General features: G+C 48.7%; 1 long non-coding RNA gene across 1 annotated transcript in view; it reads left to right on the forward strand.

The window, feature by feature from the left end:
* Positions 1-11,068, forward strand: part of LOC131411586 (uncharacterized) — a 33,457-nt gene extending 22,389 nt beyond the window's left edge. Inside the window, exons 2-3 of the long non-coding RNA XR_009221597.1 lie at positions 10,062-10,105; positions 10,951-11,068. This is a non-coding gene — a long non-coding RNA (uncharacterized LOC131411586). The remainder of the gene's footprint in view (positions 1-10,061; positions 10,106-10,950) is intronic.
* The last annotated feature ends 5,417 nt before the right edge of the window (positions 11,069-16,485 follow it).

Here is a 16,485-nt window from a genome sequence, read left to right on the forward strand (position 1 = left end):
ACAGCCAGGAGACCCAAGGTTGAGCCTGGGTTCCAGCGCTGGAAGTGACCTTGGAGTGACCTTGGATAAGTCCTTTCCTCTTCTGTGGACCTCCCAGTTCTCAGATCCCTCCCAGCTCTGACGTTCTATGACCCTCTGTCTTTGTCACAGGCATCATTCATCACTTACTTGGCTCCTCAGCACCTCCTGCCTACCTGATGGCCTACTTCCTGGGAAATGGGCTCTGTTTCACCTTCCTGGAGCCCCTCCAGAGCACACAGGTGCCCTCTGCTCTGCAATGTGTGTGTCTGTGTGTGTGTGTGTGTGTGTGTGTGTGTGTGTGAGTGAGGGAGTGAGAGAGAGAGAGAGAGAGAGAGAGAGAGAGACTACAGCCAGAAAGGTTTACCAAGCTGATCTTGCAAAGTCTTACTTAGGGGCCAGCCCCATGGCTTAGTGGTTAAGTGCACCCGCTCCGCTACTGGCGGCCCGAGTTCGGATCCAGGGCGCGCACTGACGCACTGTTCGTCCGGCCATGCTGAGGCGGCGTCCCACATACGACAACTAGAAGGATGTGCAACTGTGATATACACTTATTTACTGGGGCTTTAGGGAGAAAAAGGAGGACTGGCAATATATGTTAGCTCAGGGCCAGTCTTCCTCAGCAAAAAGAGGAAGATTGGCATGAATGTTAGCTCAGGGCTGATGTTCCTCACAAAAAAAAAACAGTCTCACTTAAAAAAATTGTTTTCCCTGGAGAGTAATGTACTCAGTTGGAAACGTTGCTCCAAATTCCCATTACAAAGGCCTCTGCTGCCACGCTGACACACACACACTTTCACCAAAACTGACCAGTTTTGTGCCCCCAGCACCAGAGTGGGCCCTGCCCTTTGCACCCACCCATTCTCTTGCCTACCAACCCCCGAAAACTTTCAAGGCCATATGCGACATGAACCCATACCTTCTTTGGCCATAAAATGACTCGTTTTCTACCTGGGTTCACACTGCAAGCTCTATTATGGTACCAGTCACACTCTACCACAATCAGACCTTAAGGCTTGAAACTTCCATCTCTTTATTGCCTCCCACAGAACCTGATGTCCATTCATTCATCAAGTCCTTACAGAGTACCTACTATGTGCAACGCAGAAGGGATAAGTGATAAAGGACACCCCTGCCCACCAGACCAGGTGAGGGACAGACACCTGTGGAGCCGGCTCTGCCACGGCATGCTGAGGGTGGGAAAGCTGTGGCAGCAGGGGTCATGGAGCACATTCTGGGATGAGAGTCCCCAGGAGGAGGCAGTCGAGCTTGGTAGGATTCCACCAGGCAGAGAAGCGTGGGAGTGGCAGGGGCACTCCAAACAGAAGCCCCAGCATATTCAAAGGCCAAGATGTGCACAGCTCATGACCAGAGAGCACTGGCTGGAGCCCCAAGTGATGAGGGAAGAGGAGCCTGGGGAATAGGATGAGGAAGTGGTCAGCTGATCTTAAGCAGTTAGTGAATGAGTGAGTGAGTGAATGACACCCTTGATCATGAAGCCACTAACCTGGTACTGGCCCCTAGACCTATTCCTTTGTCCCTAGCAAGGACTCAGCTTGGTTTCAGGGATATGTGTAGGGCTAGGATAGATCTCAGAATGAACCAGATGGTTTAGACACGGGACAAGCCCCCATCCCAGGACCCACTAGTAGTGTGGCAAGACTGGCAAGTAGACACGCAGACCTGGGTTCTAGTCCTGGCTCTGCCACCTCCCAGCTGTGTGAGCTTGGGCAGGTGCCTTGAGTTCTCTGAGCCTGCTTCCTCATTCCATCCTATGAGGGTGGTTATGGGGACTGACAAATAAAGCATCTCTGACAGTGCCTGCTGCAGTGTAGAGGAGGTGTGTGGAATCTGAAACTTTTGTTCAAGCTCAAGTTTCAAGCTGATGTGACTATTAGTTTAGGGCTTGGCAGCGGCACCGTAAGGTGGAATTGGAAACTTCAGACCTTTGAACATTCCAGGCAGAGCTGGCTTCAAGGGCATGTGATGGGGTCCTATGCTCAGAAGGCACAAAGCTTGGGGCTTCAAGTTCTGCAGTTGCAACCTTGAAGTTATTATTTCTCTTTGAATTTGTTTTCATGAGAAACATCTGATGGAACAATGGAGCACACCCCAGGGGCTTGGAGCCTCAGCCCTCATGTGTTGCTGCCTCCTGCTCCCTCCCTGGATTGGTTTCTCAGCTGCTCGCTCCCCACACGCCCGCACCCCAGAACCCATGACCTCCTCTATCCTCTGTCTGGGAGCAACTGGGTGGAGTCAGCCAGAAAGACTCACATTCCACAGTGAGTCACCCTCCACCCTCTGCAGGGGCCTTGGGGTAGGTGTAGACAGGACGGGTGCAGTGCACACCCGATGGTGTCTCAGGGCAGGGCAAGGAGACAATGCCTGGGCACTAGGTGGGTGACTCAGCAGGGACATCTTGCCCAACCCTCATCTAGGTACCAAGTGTATCATGGCACAGAGGTTAGAGGAGGTTGGAGGTTGAAATTGGGGGGTCTCCTGTCTGCCATGGGTGGGTTGGTGGTCTGTGAGAAGGGAAGATCGACTTCCCTGGCTCCACCCAGGGCCTTGCATTTTTCCCTTGCATCAGGCCCTACAAATCACGCAGCCAACCCTGGTTAGAATCTGTTTCTATTTTCCCATCCTCAGCTCAGAGTCCACGGTCCTTATGTGATGTGGCCAAATTGCTCTGAGCATCTGGTGCGCACTGGTGAGATGAGGGGGGAGAGGCAATCAGATCATTTGGCGCTGGGGTAGACAGCTGGTGAGGGGCGTCTAAGGGACAGAGAGCCAGCGCCTCCCAAGCTTTAATGTAAATGGCAATCAACTGGGATGTTGTGAAAGTGCAGATTCTGATTCCGGAGGTCTGGGCAGGGCCTGAGATTCTGCATCTCTAACATGCTCTTTCTTCATTGACCACAATTTGAGTAGTGAAGTTCTAGAAGGCTTAACCTAGGAACAGCGTGGCCTCCAGACCGATGCCCGGCGAGCCCCTGTAGGAGCTCTTATGACAGGCAGAGGGAACGACTGCTTAGAACTGAGCCAGCAGCCCACACTATGATGACTCACCAGTAACTCTGTGTCCCCGGACACTTCAGCTGATAATGTGGGAATGCTTAGTCAATGTGGTCATCAGCAGAGTAACTAAAAACTCGCCCATAAATAACCTCACTCAATCCTCACAACCTTGTCAGGCAAGTATAAAAAGGCTGCTTTATAGATGAAGGAATGGAGGCACAGAGGATGGGGGGATGTACTCTAGGTTGCAACTGTCAAGTGGCAGAGGTAGGATCTGAACTCAGATCTAATGAAAGCCTTTCCCACTCTGCCAGCATCACTAAATTTAAGTTTGGAGGCTGGCATAGCTGTGACTGGAAGCTGGTCCCCCTCCCCGTCATGTGCCCCCTGGTGCTCCCTGCAGGAGCCCAGAGTGTGAGGTGTTGGGCCTGTGCCTTGGGCCCCCTGGCCAGCCTCCTCTGCACCCCTAGCCAGCAGTCACCTCTGCCTTCAGCCACTCGATATTGATCTCCCCATCCTCGATCTGCTGCCGTAGCTGCTTGGCCACTGTCTTCTTGTCTCCACGATCTGCAGCAGGTGCAGGTACTTCTGCATCAGCGTTTCACGCTCCCTGGCCAGGATCTGGTAGCTGTGGACAGACATAAGTGGCAAGACACTGTCTTCTTGTCCCCCAGAGATCCAAGCAGAAATGAGGCTCCCCCACTGACTGCAATTAGAAGATCCTGACTCCCAGGCATGGTGAACAGGGCCTTGACCTGGCTGCAGTGCTGTTACCGACTGCTCTGGACCCTTCTCCAACTCCTGTCTCACACTCTGACCTCTGGTTCCTCTAACTGATCCTGTTCTCTCCCCTCCCCCTCCAGTCCACTCCCTGGGCCTTTGTACAGGATCACTCTCTTGTTAAGGGTAATGCATCCGGTGACTTTAAGTTAAAGTCAGTGCTCAAATTGAACAACAAAGCCTAGATAACAGCACATCTGTTTACAACATTGTTCACTGAATATTTTGAGTCCACTGTTGAGACCTACCAACTCAGAGAAAGAGATTCCTTTCAAAATATGACTGCTCACTGGCAAGTGCTGTTGTTCCCATGGAGAGACTGATGCTGGTGTGTGCCCCCCTCCACACACGCACCAAAGTTAGGAAAAGTCTTATGACTCACATAATAGAGGTCTCCGAGGAGAGCAGGGCCAGAATCTCAAGCAGCTCTGAAATGGCTTGAGAGAGCAAAGAAAGGAGCCTGGCCTGGGCTTTTATTGTGGTTGGAGGTTTTAAAGAAATATTATTTAATGACACTTGTCAAAATTGGTAAGGCATATTTCATTCAGAACCACTGTGATACGCAGAGACCACCGTGATGGGATTCACAGCGGGGGAGAAATGAGATTGGGCTCGACTCTGAATGCAGCATGGGCAAGTGGGAATTCATGGCCAGGCAGCATGGTGGGGGTCAGGGGATGGAAAATTACTAAGAGAAAAAACAAGTGTTGGGGTTTCTGGCTAACCTGACCTAACAGGATTCTTACCAAAGAGAGGCCAGAGTGATCAGACACCACCTGAGGGATGGTGGAGGAGGAGGAGGAACCTGAGCAGATCTCAATGGTGATCAGACATACGGGTGGGTGTTCTGGTTAAACTGACTTAGCAAGGTTCTTTCTAAAACTGGATTTTACAAGGAAGTGCACAGACAGGCCTACCAGAAGGTTCAGGAGCCTGACTAAAGTTTGGTCAAAGCAAGAAATCTTTGCCAGGGCTGAGACCAGGGCAAGAGTTGTGCGTACAGACAGGGATTGTGTGGTTGGATCCGAAGCGAATGCCAGAGAAGGGAGACTCTGAACTTGTTCCTCAGCTTTCCAGGTGTGGACACGAGGGGAAGAGGGAGAGGAGAGGCATAAGCTGTCAGCACACATCAAAAAGTGTGGAGGACAAACATGCGTACAAAAATATGCATTCACAATGGCTTGTTTTTATAGAAAGAAACACCAACGGGAAGCTCAAGAATGATCAAAACTATGTACTGGGGGTGGCTGGAGTAACAGCGCTGGAGGGGACCCAGAAATGTTGGTAGTGACTCCTCTGAAGTTAGACTTTTCTATTTTACAGATTTATCTAATATAAACAGAAATTTACACATACCATGTTTTCCCATTTCACAGTCTTTCTTTAATTTTAACTTCTGTACATAGGAAACCATTCTAAGATTTAATTCCTTTAGCACACTAACGGTTACAAAAGAGTAACCATACGAAATGACATTTTCATATCTCTCGCTAAGTAAAAGGACAAGTTGCATCCTAGTTTGTCCTCCACTGTGTTTCATACAGGCAGGATTTTCAGGAATCAGTGGCATATTATAATGAAATAGGGGTTTGGGATTAGCTCCTTAAACATAGTAGGATTAGTTTGATTAGTTTTCTCCACATCAATTAAAATAGAAATTCCATTGCTTTAGCTTTTTAAATCTCAATGTACTCTAGGGACATGCCCACGCAAACAATGATGTAAAAACGAAAAACGCACCTGAAAACTTCAACACATTCATTTCACACCTTGAGATTCTCTTGCATAAAAAGAACAAAAATTCTCTTTAGTTCCACAATTTTCTTGCCTTATTGACATTATATCTCTCCATCAATTCACATTTTTCAGCCCAAGAAACTCAAAATGTTATTTCTCATACAGGAAATAAATTTACAAAGAGCTAAGGGAAACCAGAAACATAGGGCTGCACTGTTCAATCGATACAGGAATCCAAAGGAAAGAAACACAAATATTGGGATCAGCACAGATAAGCAGCCTGCTTCCCACAGGACAGAAGGAAAGCCACATGCAGAAAGTTAAACACATTCTAAAATCTCCTGGTGGAGACAGAAGCCCTGGAGTGGGTCAGTTCCTGGTGCAGGAGCGTGGGGACACATGAGCAGCCACAGGAATGGACTCTGGGAGCTCATACACCCTCCCCTGCCTGGGGAGGAAGAGAAGGGCTCCATCTCTCAGCTTCCACTCTCACAAGCGAGGAGACTCTCAACAGGATGCAGTTTAAGGTTGTGACTCAAATGAACCCTAAATTCATAAACCCTAATCCAGACACAGAACTCCTGACATTCACAGACTTTCTCAATGTGCACAAATTACCCTATGCAGGCATCTACTCTGTGGGTGCAAAACTCCACCCTGTGTGTAGACATAGGCCCAAGGGGAGCACAGGGACAACCTCAGGAAGGGCAGCAACTCCCTCCCCCTGTGCAGGTGCCTTCCCAGCTTTCCAGGGCTCTGTAGCTTCTCTCAGCAGAAAGGCACCTTCTGTGGTGGATATGAGCAGAGAGGACATGCAGCAAGAAGGTGTGGGCCTCAAGTACTTCCCTGTGCATGCTCAAGGGGGGCTTAGCTTAGAGACCTTGACCCCAGGCCTCTGCTCCCAGTCACGTTGCTTTCGGCTACAGTGATCTTGTAAATGGCACAACCCAGTGCTTGAAGAATCCAGCAAATTCACACAAACCTACACTTTAATGGAAAGGAGGAAAGAAAGTAGTAAAGCACTTTTCTAGTTCAACAAGAAAAGCCACATGTATTTATTACTTTCAGAAAATAATGTTAATTAACTGTTGTTTCCATGGCAAGACCCTGTTTTATAAACAATTAAATCATACTTAACACTTACTGATCAAGTGTAAGCCCTGGAATTCCAGTTGAAAACACTGCATCCCAAAGAAAAGAACAGAACTAACAATATGACTACCCACGCTCAGGGGAGGCAGAAAGGGAAACAAGAATTTTTAACACATTCAATGTAATACTAGTATCTTTTACTTTTTCTGAAATTTACCTATTTCTTGCCTCTTTGGAAATATTTTATACTGCTTTTCAAACCCACTGATTACATAAACTTTAACTTTTGAAAACCTGAGGCTCCACTAAGTGAGTAAATCTTTTCAAGGTGACAAACCCAGGGAGGGGCAGTGCTGACAGGCCAGAACACCCAAGAAAGTTTGCACAGAGGAACCTCCACTCCAAGACCTTCCCGTAGGATGTCTGTGCCAGGAGAGAGCCTGGGAGGGGCACAGGGACTTCATACGACAGATTCCAGGTGGCCATTCTCTGCTCTCCTCTCGTGGAAAAGAGCCACAGACAAAATACAAATCTCACAGTCAACTCAGCCAAAAGCAAACTCCCAACAGCTCCCCACCAAGCAGGACAGCCCCCAGTCTCTCCAGCTGAGTTTCTTATTTCTTAGCTCAGGCCATAAACTCAGCACTGACTTCAACTCCCCCCTCCCCAGCCCACACCATTTCTCATCTGTACACAGTCCTACTGTCTCGATCTCCAAACACACCCAGAATTCAACCTCCTCTCTCCACCCTGACCTAAGCCTTCAAGGCCTCTTGCCTGGCTTATTGGAACAGCCTCCTAACTGGTCTCATTGCCTCTGCCCTGGCCCCTCTGTGGTATATTCTCAACAGAACAGCCAGATCAAGTCTGCTAACCTTTTGTCCAGCCATGTTGCTCCTTCTCTCAAAACCTTCCAAATGGTCACCATCTCATTCAGAATAAACGCCCAAGTCCTCACTATGACCAACAAGGCCCCATGATTGGGCCCAAGCCACCACTCTGCCTTCAGCTCCTGCTGCCCTCACTGGCTGTGCCCTGGCCACACTGGCCTCCTTACTGCTCCCAGAGCAGGCCACTTGCTCTTCCTCCTACACTGCTTTTGGGCCTTGTTCAAAACCTACCTCTGCAGTGAGACATTTCCTGGCCCTTTGGCAACTCCACCTCCCTCCAGCCTGGCACACAGCACTCTCCCACAGGAGTCACACCATTGGTGTCACATCTAGAACGTCACCCAGGGCATGCTTTTTGTGTTTTGTTCACTTCTCTCGCCCCAGGGTCTAGAACAATGCATGACACAAACCTTGCACTCAATAAGAAATGTAGCTTAACGAATAGATGACTGTAAAAACAACAAGGAACTGCCTAACACTTGGGCAAGGAAGGCCAAATCTGTAAGAACACCAGGGGCCAGGGGAGGCTGGTCCATTTATCAGCCCTAAAAGGACGCACAGCATCATGTTAGAAAGAAAACTCCCCACCACATCCTACAAATACCATACATCTTTTTAGCAGCATCAACAGAGCCCTTCAAATGTAAACAGCTTTTCTACTTTGAAGCAGCCTTCAGTGTCCCATTACCACTCATCACATGCCTACCGCTAACTTTAACATGATAACTTTCAGATCTAAGGTAATATGACTGACATTAAACTGTGTTTTCTACCTTACCCAAGTCTCTCTTGGGAATGATTGTACGTATGCAAGCAGTAATAACCTGAGAACAGATGGAGAAGTAAATAATTCTATTCCTTCCCCCACCCTGTGCCCCCACCAAACAGTACAACACTGTCTGATTCTTTGTCTTTTTTAAACAAACTTCACCAGAAATACATCTGCTGAACATGCTCCTTTGGAAGTCAGGGCTACTGTTTCCTTCAGACACCTAATGCATTTAAGTGTCCAGATGCCACAAACCATTGAAATATTGCTCACGTGTCTACCGTACAGTTCCCAAACTGAGATTTCAGTAAACTTACGTTGCAGCTGCCAGGAAAAGAAAAAGGAACCAAAAACAATGCCATCCACGATGAGAAGTGGAATTAAACCAAATGAAAGTTTTCCTTTACAGATGCAGGGATACTTGAAAGCAAATCACTCCTTACAAGGAGTGAGGGAACTAAAATTGCTGTGGGAGGAAAAAGAGAGCCCATGTACAAATGCTTTCAAGGCAACTTGCAAAATTCCAAATTATCTTGCCAGCAAAGATTAATGAACTGTCTCCTCTGGAGCAGAAGCGTGCTGGTGATGGTGGTCAGGGCAGGCCACCCCAAGATGCACCACTCTAGTATGCGGATTATTTTGAGCCGAAGACAATAAAGAGTCAGGAGACTCAGGAAGAACATTTGCTTTTCACCTCCAAAACTGCCTAAAGAATTTAACATAGAAGACCTGTTTCAGGAAGGAGCCAATATCATATGATGGCTGTAATATAATGTAAAATAGATGTTACAATAGGATTGGCACCAACAAGCCCATTTTATCAAAATTTCTGTCTCTTCCTGGTCACATTTTCTATAGCTTGCCCTCAAAAGAGTTGTCAGACAAACATTTGTATTTCTATTTCCATGTGAATTGTCTTCTTCCCTGTGAAATCCCAAACCACTACCCCTCCAACACCTTCCACGCCTTTAGCTACAGTACAATACTTAAGCAAGCAGCTTAGACAGAATGACGAGCTGCTCATTTCCGAGTTTCTCACATGTATACATGTTATTAAACTTGGTATTATTTTCTCCTGCTAACCTGTCTTTTAATCATTTGGGCAGCCATAAGATCCTTAAGGGAAAGGGCAGAGGAGGATTCTCCCTCTTGCCCAACACTAGCATTGACCAAAGAACCAATACCCCTCCCCTGCTCCCCCAACACATTGTATTAGGACCCCAAGAAGTTAAGGCCCAACGAGATGGATTGTTTCTCTTTCTCATCACAGAAAAAGAAGTTGGAATGATCTATCAGTCAACAAAAACATGCATGTGTTGTGAGCATTGGAATATGTCCCTCCCCTCCAGCCTACATCATAACTACAGAGGAGTTAGAGAGCTTCCACTTCTTAAGTCCTGGCGGGGAAGCAAAAAGCCTCCCAAGAACCATTGCCCCAGACCCACCCAGTGCCCCCCCTCCCCTCCCTGACTCCCTGCTGCCCTTCCCGCCCCAGCAGCCATGGGCTTGTAAGGCCAGCGCCGGAGCACCAAGCCTGGATGGAAAGAGCGTCCAGACCCACAGGGACCTGGTTGTCAGATGCACCGGTCTCATTATAGGAGCTGTCCCCGCCTGCTCTGCCTGAGGAGCCACTCCCCACAACGGCCCTGCCCCAAACTGCGCCAGCCAGTCCCAGCTGCTAAGGGCCCAGGCGAGCACAGTCTTCCATGCCGACTGGTGCAGGTGCACTTACCCGTGTCCCTCTCCCCGCTGCCCAGGAGAATGAGGACAATGTGATGCTCAGCCGCTGAGGCCAATCCAGGTGAGCAACGTGGGTGGGGCCAGAAGTGCGGGTGGAAGTGCATCAGTCGCCATCTTGGTGTCTGGCGGGGCCCCTCTCAGAGGGCCAGCCACATTCTCTCACCCCCTCGGTCTGGGTCATTTGCTATGAATACCACAGCAGTGACCCATCAGGGCAGCAGAACAGACGCGTTTTGGCAGCATGACCCCAGGGTGGGTGCATCAGGCAGCAGTTTGCCTAGGCCCACAGACGTGGCCATCTTGCTTTACGGAGGACAGATGGGCACACGCCGCCATCTTGCCATCCTTTGGGGCCTGGGGACCAGCTCCCACTTGCTGCACAGTGTCGCTTTGAGCCCTACTCTTGTGGCAGTCCCACTGTGGGACAGAGAGGAGGGGGCTGGAGCCTGGCAGCATGACAGCCTGAGGCCCGGGATGGTGATCACTGCACTGCCACGAACTGATCCCACCACTGGGCAACGAGGAGAAACAGCCATCTCCTTCCACGGGTAACCAGCTGCTGCCGCCCAGTCAGCCCCCTTGGTGGTCCAGCCCAAGGCAGGAAGCACTCTGTGCTTGGGGCCTTGGGGCCGGTCCAGCGGGTGAGTGAGCACCAGGCGCTATGTGGCCTTGGTCTGTGCCACTGTCTCTGCTCCAGGCACCTCGGGCTACCGCGGCCATCCCATGGCTACTGGCGTCCACCTTATGGCCTCCACCACACTGTCACCCCCACCCCCTGGCCACTCTGCTCTCCACTGATTCAGGCTGGGGCCAACAATGTCAAGAAACAGGGTATTCTGGAAACACTCTTTCTTAGGTCACTATCTTCTTGCATTTGCCGTGACTTTTCTGCTCTTTTGATGGCAGGGAGCCTGCCTTGATCTCTGCGATCAGGAATGTGGCTGAGCAGATGCAGCTTCTACCTCAAAATGGACACCCCTCTCAGATGCTCTGTTGCTAAAAGGGTCCTGGCAGTGCAGGGAAAGGTGGCTCTGCACTGGAGGTGAGTCCTGGAGAGGCGTCTGACTCTGCAGACTCTTCATGTGACAGCATCCTGGGTGGAGGAGGTTGCAACCCACTCCTCACTGGGAGGCTTACCCTGGGGACTCAGGGAAGGGGCTCCTCTCTTCACTTCTTCCTTGGGATCCCACAGCAGGATGAGGGGTTTGCCTTCCCCTTGGCCTGGCTCCCTTCATGAGGGCTTCTGGAATTCAGCCAGTTGAGTGAGTCCTTTCCTGCGGACTCTGCAATGGAGGTCTCAGAACAGTGCACTGAAGACATTCTACTTTGAAAACCTCCTGGCAGATCCTTTTGTTTCATGTTGCAGGTTGTTATTGAATTTTTAAAGACATGAATGCCACTTGTTGTCTTTAGTCTTATTCAAAGTTAACAGTGGTTTTTTTAAGTCGGAAGTTGTTACAATCTATCCAAAGGACTAGTAATGTGAGTTTGTTTCAGAGGTCAGACAACATGCTTTCTTGACAGTTTCCTTCAGAGTCTGTGTCCCAAAAGATTTGTTACTGTTTTTGAGAATGAGGCAAAGCACTGCAGAGAAGGTTGTTCTTGGCATGTGTCATTGTTTAACGTGGTCTGGGGGCAAAGAAGGTGGGGGTCCTTTGGTAATTCGTCACAAAACATTGAGAAATGTTAGAAGGTCAGGTTGCTTGGAACTCCCTGAGGACCTAGTATCCACCTGGTCTGGTCCACAGCAGCCTCATGGGGGTTAGATGAACTCAGGAGGAGAAGAAAGCCTCGAGAGAGACCCCCTACGTCCCCATGTGCACAGTTTTCTCTAAATAGAGATTTTACCTTAATGAGGAGAAGAGATTATGAAGTGTCTTGGTCAGTACATTTCAGGGGCTGGTTGCTTGGTACAGGGAGCAGCTTTCCTCTTGGTAGTGGAAGGACAAGAGGAGCAACGAACCACGGCTCTTGGGGCTGACCTCCTCTTGGCGGCAGTCCTGCATCCTCAGCTGCTTGAGTAGAGCTGGGGCCAGGCGCCCTGCTGAGTGCCTGGGAGGCTCTGCTGGCCGACACCTGGCCTGGCTTTGAAATAGGGGGACCAACCCTCCCCGTTTTAGCACCAAAGTCCTGCATCCCAGGGACAGCAGGAGGGTTGGACAACCATGAGCTTCTAGGAACTATTTCTGAGGCTTCCTGAAGCCTTTCCTGTTGTCTTGGTGTCATCCTGTGCTCTCTGCCTGAGCATCTGTGGCCCTACAGGGCACTTACCACAGCCTGGGAGGAGGTCTTCACCTTCCTTCCTTCTCTGCCCTACAGATGGTCAGCTCCTTAAGGTAGACAGTGGGTCTTTCATCTTTCTATTACAGTAATAACTTGCAAGCAGAGGTGTTCCTTACATCTTTCCTAAAGGTTTAAATGGGCAAAGTTCCTAAGTGTGGGTGTTCCCAAAAACATTTGTTTTGCTTTTATAGTTGATTATTTTAGGGGGAGACATTTAATTCTTTCTTTTTAATTACTTTTTCATGTATCCTTGCAGGCTCCACATAAAAGGCTCAAAACTTCTGGTCCAGTGGCTAAAAGCTGTTCACAGAGATGACTGGACCCTACTAAGCATTCTTTCATCAGCAGTGAACATTTCACCAAAAAAAAAAACTCTTGGACAGGCTGGAGGATGAGTACTACATGCTCAAGCCCACGGCCTTGCCCTCCAACTTCCACCTGACTGAGAAGGAGGAGCTGAAGGCCGTGGCCACCCAAGGAGAAATAACACCAAGATAGCCGCCGGGGGCCTGAGGAACATACGAGTGAAGCAGATGGGAAAGGAGCTTCAGGTTCATCCTTATCCTTGAGGGAAAACCTGAGGGCCCAGCCAGGGTCCCGCAAGTTGAAGCGAGCCTCTCTGCAGGGCGAACCCGCACCCAGTGCCACCCAGGAAGCCACCAGTCAGGCGCGGGCACAGAGTCTCTGGAAGGAACTCCAGGAGACAGTGTGGCCTCCACAGTGTGTGGCAGCCTGGGAGATACAAACACGTCTGCTGTAGATGCTGGCGATGAGACCCCCTCTGCCCAGCCAGGGCCGGTTGGGTAAGAGTGGCATTTCCGTGGGTGACTTTATCCCTCAGGATCTGAGGCATGCACATTTATTGGATGTCTTCCTTCTTACAGTTTCTCCTCAGCACACACTCAAGAGAGGCCATCTGTCCCTTGAGAGGCTGTTGATCGAAAGAGGCTGAAGAGAGATGTGGAGCCCAGCTACAGCTGGACCAGCCCTGGGCCTGATGAGAGCTTGGCCCAGAGCCCCCACATTCGTCATTCACAATGATGCCTCAGAAACCCTCCCAGAGCCCCTTCACCCTCCAACAGATGTCACCCCCGAGCCAGCCACAGAAGATGTGAAGGGCGAACACAGCGACACCGGCCCCACGTCCCTCAGCGGGGTCATCCTGTCAGCACTGGGGGTGCAAGAACTCCTCGACTCGCTGTCTCCTACTACTTCTGCTCCCGGGGGAACCGGAGCACGGGTGCCGCCTGCGGCAGCAGGTGGAGAAGGACAGCGAGCTGAAGAGGGGCAGCTGCCGACAGCCAGGTGCACACGCTGCAGGAGGAGATGGACGAGCTGAATGAAGGGGGAACCTAACTGAGGAGCATGCTGCCCCCCACTGAGGTCAGTCCCCGTGCTCGGGGCTCCCCCACTGCCTGCTCCTCATGAGGGGTTTCCTGCTCCGCAGCAGACGGCCCCTGAACACTTCTGTGTACAGCATGCCTGCTGCTGTCTTGGGAGAAGGCTCTGCTGGTAGCCGCCCCTCCCAGACAGGGAGCCCAGGCTGCAGAGCTCACTCTGCTCGCTCTAGGGCGCTCGAGAGGCAGCATTAGTTGTCAGGGTTTAGCAGGCGGGAAAGGAGGCATTGCAGGTCAGCTGAGAAAGCCACGCCTACCCAATGAAATGTACCTGGATCGTTGGTTTACCACTTGAACAGGAGAAAATCAGCTTCTATTGCATCCCTCACACAAATGTAAATTCCAATGAGTTAGGATCTAAATGTGAAATAAAATCGACATAGTAAACTATTGGAAAAGTTATAGGAGACTCTTAAAGTCATGGGGAGGTTCTTTCCATTTGTGTTTTAACGAATATCCTTGAACTGAAGTCATTTTGAACATTTTAATAATTTCTTTAAAATTTTAAACATCTTTTTGAGTAGAATACATTCTCTTTTGTAAAAATTAAAACACCAGAGAAATATATAAGCTAAGAAGTGGTAAAAACTCCTATTTCTCACCTACCTCCCAACTTTTATTCCTTGTTGGTAGTAAAATTTGGTGTGTAATCTCCTCGACTGTTCCCTGTGCTTTACATACATATTTCTCCACCTGTACAAATTGGTTGGATATATTTTTGGTGTGTTTCTTTGTTATGTTTCTGATTTTCCTGCTCTCTTACAGTTTAGTAGTTGTAAACATTGGTTTCTCGATATTCCTTACGTATTGAGGGTACCACCTTTTGCCTGTTATACATCCATGGAAAACATTTTCCTACCACATTGTTCATTTAATCTGGATCAGTGCTTGTCTTCCCAGATGCCAGTAACACTTCAGGAGGGAAATGGGTCTATGTGACAGGCTATTCAGGATCTCCAGGACCCCCAGGGCAACAACCAGTAGGACAACCCAAAACAAGAAACAAAACCCATCCCTCGTGTTTCCAGATGCATCCTATGGGAAGGACAGCTCCAGTTGAGGACCACTGATGTCCTGGTCAGAGTTATCCACTATGTTCTCCTATCACGTTAAAGCTGTTTCTGTAGTTTCTCGTACCTGATGGTACAATTTGGTGCCTTTGTCTGTTCCTCTTGGTGCCTTTGTCTGTTCCTCTTGGTGCCTTTGTCTGTTCTTCTTGGTCAGACTGCCCAAGGTTTCTCACTGTTACAGGTCTTTCCAGACAGCCAGCCCTTGACTCCATTGCTCAGGTCTATGTTGTTGCTCCTGCCTGGTGAATTCTCACTTCATTCTGCTGTCATTGGTTTTATTGTGGTGTTGTTCTTGCTCTTGGAGGGAAGGGCTCAGCTTCTTCGTGTACAGGTGATATTCCCTGATACCTGCAGTGGAGGCTGTGTCCCTTCCTCTGTCCCCTTGTCCCCACGCCATGGATTTGTCTCATGCTGCTCTCATTGCTGTTCATTTCTAAAGAGTTTCTCCTGTCTGTCTGGATTCCCTCTTTAACCTGAGAGATTTAGAAGGGTGTGGACAGATTTTCAAGTGGATAGGTTGGGGGAGGGGAGCCAATATTTTGTGATTACTTTTTACTTTTATTACTTTAAGTTCCAGTAATATGGTCACTTATAGATTTCTGCTTTTTGGACTCTTTAGAGATTTCATTGTGGCTTAGTACACAGTCCATTGTGGTGACTGTTTCATTGTGGTTTGAGGAGAATGTTCGCTCTCCACTAGATGCTTACGTTGTTGTCCCTGGGGCTGAGGCTAGATCTAGCTTTTTTGTGTTCGTCAGCAGATCTGTTTCCTAACTTACTGTATCACTTGACATGTGGCTTTTTAAGAGAGGTAAGGTAGGTTTCCCTGTGGAAAGGGAAGGCACCTCCCTTGGGGTGCCTGTGTCTTCTTGTTTGTCCAGTTTTGCTTTATGTTTCAAGACCATGTTGTTAGGTGCATAAGTGTTCCTGACAGTTATCAACACAGAGAACCCCTTTTTGTCCCATTTAAAGTATTATTTCTTTATCTCCTTATTTTCAACCATATTATATCCCTTTATTTTATAACAATATTTTAACTCAACTTGAGAGCCTTCATGTTTTTCTAGAGCAATTTGATCCATTTACAATTGTGATTATTGATAAATTGGAATGTGAGTCTACCATTTAATTTAATTTTTAATTTGTTAGGTTTTCTCATGATTTTTCTCTTCTTTTAGTGGGTGTCTTTCAGTTTTTAGGAACAACCATTTCTGCCTCTCTTTCTGTAAATGCTTAGAGTTGATCAGTTCCTGTGTTCTACACTCCCAACTCATCACCTTCTGGTCCCCAGCTTGAGAATATCTGATCTTAGTTCCGTGTTCTTATTTTCCCCATCAAGCAACCATGATTGGATGTAAGTATAAGTTTTATTGGTTACTTTGTACACAACAGTTTATTGTATCCAAATTTTTCCTCCTTTTGGAAAGATTTGATGTTATTTTGGAACTCATATGACAGTGAAATTTTGAGATGAATCGAGTCTGAGATACTCCTTAGGTGCTGATGCTGGGGACCTAGCACCTAAACTCTTAAAGTTGCATCAGTGTGTCAGCAGAGTCGGGATGTGGTCAGAGATGTTTAAAGCCATGGAATTGAATGAGGTTTCCTGGAGACACTGTAGCTGTAGAAGGGACCAGGGCTCAGCCTAGGAGCAGGCAGTGTTTGCAGAGGTGCAGCTGAAGAGGGTCCAG

The sequence above is a fragment of the Diceros bicornis genome, chromosome 11 (genome assembly GCF_020826845.1).
Source record: "Diceros bicornis minor isolate mBicDic1 chromosome 11, mDicBic1.mat.cur, whole genome shotgun sequence".
In the NCBI taxonomy this organism is placed as follows: domain Eukaryota; kingdom Metazoa; phylum Chordata; class Mammalia; order Perissodactyla; family Rhinocerotidae; genus Diceros; species Diceros bicornis.